This window comes from Vanellus vanellus (genome assembly GCF_965231255.1).
Source record: "Vanellus vanellus genome assembly, chromosome: 2".
In the NCBI taxonomy this organism is placed as follows: domain Eukaryota; kingdom Metazoa; phylum Chordata; class Aves; order Charadriiformes; family Charadriidae; genus Vanellus; species Vanellus vanellus.
Genome location: NC_138906.1, coordinates 37,157,244 through 37,167,001, shown reverse-complemented (window position 1 = coordinate 37,167,001; position 9,758 = coordinate 37,157,244).

The window sequence follows — 9,758 nt, the reverse complement described above, 5'->3', positions numbered from 1 at the left end:
CTCCGCAGTTTCACTAAGGTATGACTGCAGTGGAAAATACGGAAATAAGGGATGATGCTGGGAGTTGGGGTGGGGGGGGGAGAAAAAAAGACAAGCCTGGAACAGAAATTGAACATAGCTGTTCTGGTAGTTGTCAGATCTGCAGGGCAGTAGAAGGCTGATTGCTTGCATTAGTATGCGTGGGAGAAGACTGCAGAGTACAAACCGCTTTGTGTAAGCAAGGAAACAAACAGGTGGTGGAAATCCGGAGTTCTGCAACGCAGCAAATGTTTTGCTCGTTTAAGATGATGTGCAGAATGCCTTCACTCTGGAGCAGGTGGAATGGAGGGCTCTCAAAGAGGTACTTGATTAGGTTTTCATTTATTAAATATAGTTGGGCTTTACGGATGTGAACTGCACACTGCAGGAAATAAAAACCCCCTCTTTTTCAAAAACTAAGACCACCTTAGGGATTTATGCCTCTGTATAGCATTTCTCTGTTTTCTTGTAAGTTTTTACTCCCCTTAGCAAGTTTCAGCTGTTTAAATTGCATTCTGAACTTTCTCTTGGAGGTACGGTGTGTGCACACAAAATGTCCTTACTGCACTCCACAAAAATGATCATTTTACCCATATGACATTTTGAGCACAGATGTTTTCCTTGTTTCCTTGACTAATGGCAAAGTGTTGGTAAAGCACTTTGTGCTTTGAACTGCTCTGCCCTTTTTTTATTATAACTTTTTTGTAATCACTTGAATGGGACAGAAATGCAGCAGCGATTACTGTAAATATGGGCTTGGGAAGATGATGTTCCAGGTAAGTGGAATATCAGTGTTTTCGAGTAAGATTGTGAGATAGCTGACAGGCAAACAAGCAGGCACCTTGGGGGGGGGGGGGGTGGGGTGGAGCGGAGCGGGATGATCAGTAACCCAGCCCTGCAGCTTAGCTAGTGTGTAGGAGGTTCAGTTTTCTGCTCTGTTCCCACATGGTCTTGAGCAGGTTGTCTAAGAGGTGTTTAAAAACTCGTGCCAGTTAAGCTTTCCCTGAGGAAGTGGGCTTTGCAGAAAAGCATCGTGGTACCTTTCTATGCCCTGAGAGCACAGGAGAGCATTGTACGTCTCCTCTGTTAATGAAGGTGATGGCGTTGCCTGAACCTTGCACTGGTGTATGTGGAAATGTCCTTTAGGAGGGTGGAAGCACAGTAGTCTGTGTCTGGGGGTGATGTGTGTTTGTAAATGGGAAAGCCTTCATTTGCCAATCACTACGCGGATGTTGCCTATGTAACGAGCTAGTTTATCAAAACTTTCTATTAAATGTTATGTCAAAACAATAGAGTAACTTATAACCTCATGCATGTAGTTTCCATTGTTCTTTTTTGGGGGGGATTCCAGGCGTTCCCTTGGCCTTGACAGGTGGTGCACACAGATGGCAAGTGGATACGTGGGCATCCACGTAGTGACACTGTCCACATGCTCTTATCTTCCTTATAGAATTTTGGTTGAAGCCTTATGTCGAGTCTGTTGCCTAAGTGCTTTCAGGGTGTGTGTGCTCTGTCTTATATGTAGGAGAGAGGATTTGTTTAAAGACGGGAAAAAAAGCCCCACAAACTCTAGGTATTCTATAGAAACATCATTTAAAAAAAGAAAAGGTTTGTTTCCTGCTATTTTGCTTTCAGGTGTAGATTAGTCTTTTGCTTCAGCTTAATGCACTGAACTGGTTCAGGCTGTGGGGTATGAAGGTTGCTTCCCCAGGAAGGAGGGATATGGGGTGGGGGGGCGGTGGGGCCTCTTCACTGGGGGACAGAGGCAGGAATCAGGACAGCCTCAGACTCACACGACATGGGAGATGCTTGGGCGAACACTGGTGTGCCCCAGGCTTCCTCCTGGCCATGAATGGTGAGGTTAGAGTTGGAAAGGACCTTAAAGATCATCTAGTTCCAACCTCCCTGCCATGGGCAGGGACACCTCCCACTAGACCAGGTTGTTCAAAGCCCCATCCAACCTGGCCTTGGAACACCTCTGGGCAACCTGTTCCAGTGCCTCACCACCCCCAGAGTGAAATTTTATTTCCTGGTAGCTATTCTAAATATTTCTCTTCCAGTTTGAATCCATTACCCCTCATCCTATCATTCCATGCTATTGTAAAAAGTCCCTCTCCAGCCTTCTTGTAGGCCCCCTCCAGATACTGGAAAGCTGCTATAAGGTCTCTGCAGAGCCTTCTCCTCTCCAGGCTGAACAACCCCAACTCTCTCAGCCTGTCCTCATAGGAGGGGTGCTCTAACCAGTCTCTTGGCTCCTCACCTCATTTGCTGCCATACTTTTAGGATTGATCAGTGTGTCTGCAGCAGCCATTAGTTGCAATTCAGTTTTGGTGTTGTCCTCTTATGTGCTCTTTGTGGAGAGGTTTCCCAGCTTTCCTCCATTTGGCAGTGCATCTGTGACCACAGAAGCACCTCTAAACCAGCAGGTAGCCCATGATGGCCTTTTTGGAACTGGGTGAACAGGGTAGATGGGGGAAGAGAGACACTAAAGCAGTTTATATGCTCATCATTTTCCCTCCAGGTCCTTCTTCCGCTTTTGAAAGCGGGATACTTCTGCACATTAATATTAAAAATAGCTCAGACTGAGGATATGAAGATCCAAGGGAACAGCAGAAGCAATATGTCTTTCTCCAAGTAACTCTTGTCCTGCCCTTCCCTAAGCTAAATGAGGATAGCCTCTTCAGGGACCCAGCCTAAGCTGCAGCAATCCAAATTAATTCAGAATCCGCTTTAGAAGAGCTGGATGTGCAGCCACTACATTGTAGATAAAACAGTGATTTCTTGTGACAGGCTGCCCTTGTAGAGAAAATTCTTTTTCAGAGTTAAATGGGGTCTTCCCTAGAAAACAGAGGTGGTAAAAGGGCTGAAGGGTCTTTCAGAGTGTAGCTTGGCTGATAAAATGATTGATTTCACACCCCAACTTCCCTCCCCAAAATGTTATTCCCTTTGACCAGGAAATAACTTCTGCATTCCCCAAGAGGAAGGGGGAAGAAACGACACCTGGCAATGCAGAATGAGATCAGGCCCAGGTCAGCAGCCTCTTTCCAAAGAGCGTACGCTGTCTCCAGAGCGCAGCAGGCTCCGCCTTGCTGTCGGTAACCAGCACTTGCCTCGCACAAGCTGCAGTCCCCTGGGCTTTTGGACACTGGCTAATTACCGCCTGGGCCCGGGAGAACGACTCCCTCAATGCTGCAGCACTCAGAAAATAAGGAGCCCAATTTCAGCAGTGACATTTATAGGATGTTTGAAGAGGCCCCAAGAACTCCATACACTGAATGGGGATTCAGCACATTCAAGAACATTAAGCCGAACAAGACCAACTGAAACATTGCTTTTCTGACCTGTGAGTGCTAAATGAGGTGCAAACACGCTATAGCTGCAGTGTGCAGGTACCAGTGCAGCCTGCGGCTTCAAAACCAACCAAAGCAGCACAGAGTGCACAGCCCGGTCTGTGCAGACGAGTTGGTCAGTGTAATACCGGGCACTAATGCACTGGTGTACTGGCAGGAAATACTTAGGTTGCTAATGTGGAGCTAATTTTCAGCAGCAAAGGATTCAGTGAAGACAAAAGGCAGATGTGCGCAGATTGCTTCTTGATAGCTTCCTTATTTGGCTAAAATGCAGAGTATGACAAAAAAATCAGAAAAAAGCTAATTCCTTTTTTTCAATATTAAATCTTTATTATATACAAAAATATTTTGCTGGGAATTAACAGAATTTCACGATTTGTACATTAACATTTTTACGTTTGGCTGTGTTTATTGTGAAAATATTAGCTGTGAAAAAGACAATGGGGGTTTTAGAAAACAAGTCACAATTTAAAAATGTCCTACGCATTAGCTGACTTGATCAGTATGAAGTCAGAATGCTAACAAGTCCCATCTGCTAGGCCTGCTCTACAGTATTGTATTCAAACAACAATTAGGTACTAAATCATCTTCAGGTTTACATTAGAAAGTTTAGCTAACAGTTAAGATTTTTTTCAGCTAAAGAAAGAGTTGTTTTTGTTTTTTTACAGGAGAACAGTTTTCAAAGTTTCACAAATGTTAAATCCAGTTTAATTTAATATGCTGTAGAAGAAAAAACCAAAAACCCACGAGAGCTTCCAATAGGCAAAACCAGTTTTGAGAACAAGCGAGGTAAGGAAATGCACAGTTACAGACATCTAATACACATGGAAATGCAAACACTTAACCAAGATTTTACAGTTCTTACCCCAGTTTGGGGTGGGACAGCAGCAAATTTTCTTGTATTTTAAAACCTAAGGAAGCGCGGTCCCCCTTCTTACACCACAGTACGCAAATGTTACACACAGGCAACATATGATGAGGGAGTGGGTGGAATGCTTCAACATGCATTTTCAGTGGGGTTAGAATTCATTTCAACTGTTACCTCCATATATAATTGTGTACAAGACCTAAACCAACAAAAATCAGTCAAAAACATTAATATTTTTTTGCAGCCAACAATTTTGCTGCCATCCCCAGAACTGTACAAAGCAGTGTCACTCGTTTTGCTCTGCAGTACCTATCATGTAAGAGGTCAAAGAACAGAGACGTTACTTGGGTTTTTGGAAGAGGTTCTACTGTCTTCTAGGTAACTCTTGGCTACTTACAGAGTATTACTTGGATCAACCGTGAGGACAGCTAAACTCGCATGGACAAGCAGTACCATGGAGCTAACGACATTAAAAGGAACAGGATAAATGGGAGAAAGTGTTTCCAGGACTACTGTAACTACGTTAGCCTGGCAGGTTGCGGGGGGAGTATTCCGCATCCAACCGCCGCTTTGGCAGCAAAAGGAACTCTGTACCCAGCTAGCATGGGAAAGGGTTAAAAATAGTGAGACCAACATTCACATCTACTGCAAGTGTAATTTAATTTAGTCTACAAAATACAAATATTACTGAGACCCTGCTAAAAAGAAATCGGTCTATTTGGAGGTGAAACTGCTTAACAGCCTTCACCAAGCTGGAGTTTGTTTTTAAGCGTGTAGAGGTAAGTCCCCGCTGCAGGACCAGCAACTGAACCAAGCGTTCAGCAGTTTAAAATGAGACAGTTTGTGGAACAGTATCCCACCATGGAAAATTCAGGCAAATGAGCAGATACCGTCTGAATTACTTGTGGTACTTACCCCTAAGTTTTATTTGTATGTGTGTGTGTGTATATGCACATTATAAGCACACTTTTAGTATGTTTGAAAGCCAAAGCTGCCTCTGAAAATTGGTTATTGTGCAAGTGTTTTCACCCTTTTTAGTGTCTGTCTTGGGACTGAAAACAGTAAGTTATAGCAGTTGAGAATCCCAGACAATTCCCATCAGTAAGATTGTTAAAAATACATGAAAACCAAAAAAGGGTAGGCCAAAAAAAGAAACCCAGAAAAAAAAAAAAAATTGGGCCAGGACTTCACCACCTTCAGTAATGCCAGTCCACCAGAGAAAGCAAATGAAAGTACCCGGAGAGGTTTTGTGTAGGGACTGATGGCTGGAGGGGTTTTTAAGGCAAGAGGCCCAGCAGACAACAAGTCTTTGTATCCAATAACCACTACCTAGACATTGACAAATTGATTTTTCACCACTTTTGCAAAAGTAGTATCATGAATTTTGGCAAGAACAATACGGTACTTTAAATCTCTAGAATCTGGGTGAGGCAAGAAACCCTGCATGAAGCAAGTAGTCCATATATACATTTGCTTGATCGATGCAACAGCCCCTCCACCTGTAGTTTGTCTTAAAGCTGCACCTACAGGCACAATGAGTGATGGGGAATCTACTGCAGTAGGCACTAGAGATGTAATGAGAAACAGCATCTGCCTCAGAGTTCAGTCGGAATGAGGAAGCTAGATAGAGGAAGCCTGGATGGGAAACCAAGGAATAGGTAAAGGAAGTTTGAATTTTTTTCCATTCAGAGTAAGAGCTCATGTAAAGAGCTACTTGATTTACTTGATCATTCTCCACTGGTCCTTAAGCAGAGCAGAGGCAAGCTTGGCTCTAAAGGGTACCTGCCTAGCCAGGCATTTTCTGTGTTTCAAAGAGAAAAAAGTTTCCTACTTCTTATCTGAGTTACCTTCTTCAAAACCAAACCAACCCAAACCCAGATGACTTCCTGAACACTGAGCTGCAGGCAGTGTGTACAGCAAGTCATTTAGGTATGGTTTTTGAAGATGCAATGAGTTAGAATTTACAGAGGATTGGGAAAAAAAGTGTGACGTTTTGAGCCTACCCAAGATGTGACAGTTTATATAAACACAAATTCAAAAGCGATGAGCTGATCTGCCACTCTGCTCCACAAAGCTTTATACGACTAAGTACACAGAGCTGCACTGATGGGAGATCACGGCCCAAGTTAAGGATACTTCATTGGTTATAAATTCAATTTCCCTTGCCTGTGTCAGTCTGTGATTCTCCTCTGATTTTACCTTCATTTTATATACGCGGAACATTTTGAAAGACCTTTATAAATCTATGCAAGATGACATATGCCATTATAACTATCCCACTAAACTTTAATTGACTGCATCTTGTCACATGATGTAGAACCTAAAGTAGACCTGCTAGTGTAACATTTAGAGACAGCAAGGTAATCACTTGGGTACACGTGCACCAAAGTATTTACATTAAAGTTGAGATTGGTGCACACTTAAGGGAATTTTTGGTACATTTAAGGAAATAACTTATGGGTCTTGGCATACTGACTGTACTTTTATGTATAACTCTTCATTCACAGAGCAACTACAGTGTTTCTTCTATAATTCTTTATATGTACAGAATTTTACAGCACCTCATGCACTGTCCAAAACAGATAGAAATTACAGATAAATATAGAATTTTTAGATTGAAATATCTGTATATTTAGAAAAATATACATTAGTAAACACAATAAACCAGGTAGAGAAGTGTACCAGTTCTAAAGTCTCACATGCAGGTACATTTCTGGATTAAGTCATGGTAGCTTAGTAATGAGATAGCAGATGTGAGCATTTTTTGTTTTACCATCCACATACATACATATACAGACAACTACTTGATAATTTACTTTTCTAAACTACTTACATATTTATCTTGTGATACATACCACATATCTTAAACATTTAGCAGCATCTTCACCTCGCTCAGACATACCTATTGTTATCATTAACAGTCAGCATAAGAAGTTTTCCTGTTAGTATCTGGAAAATGAATGTTTAGTACAGAATGAGATCTGTGAAATCCTAGTTATTTTAACTCCTCCAAAATACTTCAAACAGCTGTTCTATGAAATATTTTCACTCACTCAAAACTAGCCTTCCATACTGGCTTTCTCCCCTAATTGCACAAAGTACAGGTCTCTATCTAATGGCCGATCGAGCACACCCGGACAGGCAGAGACTATCACCGCTGTGCATACATTGAAATGGCACCGTCATTCTAAGAACCTCCAAGAATGCTCTTTTTTAAAAAAATCTGTTATTCTCACTCTAGTCATTCTACCAGTTAGTGACAAACTAAGAAGAATATCTGATGAAAATCAGGTTTTGCTAAAAAAACAAAATCAAGCCCACCACCACAAAGGCAAAACAAAACCCCCCCTCTCCCCTTACCTACCTGCCACTCCGAACTCTTGATTTTCAAGATTTAATTAACAGATGCAAGGAGTGTGGTGTTTGGTTTTGTTTTGTGGCTTTTCTTCCTTGGAACCTGCATGTGGACATCTAATTAAAACCTGCAGACCCTTATACGATCTTTGCATGCAACCTAAGGAAGCCATGTTCTCTTACTGCTTCAGAATTCTACTTCTCACCAGGATCTACATTAATACCACCAAATGGTCAGCCACTAGGCTCCACTGTCTGAACTGCTTGATTTAAAAAACACTATGTGAACCTGTAGCAAAAGCTAAAGAGCTTTAGGCTTTGGCAAATACATGGCTAGTTGGAGATTGCTAACTAGGGAGGCTCTGTTGATGGTATTCTCTCTGGAATGGAAACAGGAGCAGAGAGGTTTTCCTGACTAAACCTTGGTGCCTGGGTTTCACGTGTTTCATTTGGTTCAGTAAATTTATGGAAAAAAAAGATGAAAATAAGTGATATGTGCAATATAAAGTACTATGGTGTGGAAAATGAAGAATTTTCTCATTCTATTCATTAGGGAAGAGTGAGCTCAGCCCACTTTTGGCATCACAAATAGAGTATTTTCTAACTTATAATGAAAAGGCATCATATCTGTCCAGATAGCACATCTTATTTACAGCATATGTAGGGGTCCTATCACACAGTATACAAACAGAGTTTAGTCACATTCAGCATATAGTGCCAATAGCAAATCATTAAAATAGTCAAGCAATGGCTCTGCTATCATTGCTGCTACATACAATGCTCAATCCATTTCTCAAAGCAGCCTCTGAGCGATAGGAACACAGAACATGTCTCCCGGGAAAGGAAAACAAAAGTCGCATGCTGGTGCCACATTTAAAAGCTCTGACAAACTTAAAAACAAAACCAGAGAAAACTCATCCTGAAAAGTCTAACAATAAAACAAAGTAGTGGTACAAATTTTCCATAAGAGAATTTCAGATTCCCTCTAAAAGACTGAAATCTCAGTATTATGAGCCACAAAGATTACCTGTGCACAGTTCCAACTAACACTTTCCACATACACTGGGATCTCAAGTCCTCCCTGCCCCTCTTCCCCCACAACAACCAACTTTACAGGCTTTTTAAAATCATTTGTAGTACACTGGTGCTTTGAGGTTTGTTTGAGACTTATGCTTTGCCTATACTGCATCAACTCCATTTTTCTTTTCCTTGTGCACATAAAAGTCTTTAAGAGCCCCAGGAAGCAATACTGTTTTACAGTGTCTAAGCCTCTTTTCCTTCAGAAATAGTTCTGAGGAAGTTTCCTTTTGATAGCATTCCGTGTCACACCTTGGTGTTGAAAAAGAATTTGGAAGCCAGGTGCCCGTCAGATGGAAGAGACATTAAACAAATAGATGACTTCAGTTTAGACACCTAACCTGGCAAGTGATGATGAATGTTACTATATACAACAGCTGACATTGTAATATAAAATATGGTCATAAAAAGAGCTAGTCTTAGCGACAAGCTATATTCTCATTTTGTTCTTGTTAAGCAGAAATTTACATCAGCATAAGTTTTGATCAATGAACTTGAACCTAATACAAATTATACCAAAGAGCCCATTAAAGGGGAGAATTGTCACTAAACAAAAGGAACTATGTTTTAAAACAAAAAGGTATAAACAACATCGCTTTTTAGCGGTAAGCTTCCAATTCACAAGCTATCTAATGAAAAAGATAATTAAAACCAATGTAACAAAAAGCACACAAATTCCATTACATCATACTCATAAGAATACAGCAGTTGATCACACACACAAATATTCAAAAAGATAATATAGAACCCAGCTAGATCTCACAGGAAATTAAGCCACAGATCACACAAATACCAAACAATGTACTAAGAAAAGAAAATTCCCCCCCCCCCCCCTTTTTTTTTTTGTTAAAGCAATGTGTTTTCACAAGTGTGAATAAATACTCCTAAACATTAAGCATCACTCTACAAGGGTCCATGTTACCAGGTTCTCTCTCAGGCTACTTCACCATTACTCAGATTTTCAAATTGCACTGAATTACCTTGCGTACAAGCTTTCTAACATCAGTACTTCAACCACAATGGGCTAACAGGTTGGCTCCCACGAACAGCCTAATTAGCAGCTTGCAAGGTATTGCTCTATGTTATTTCAA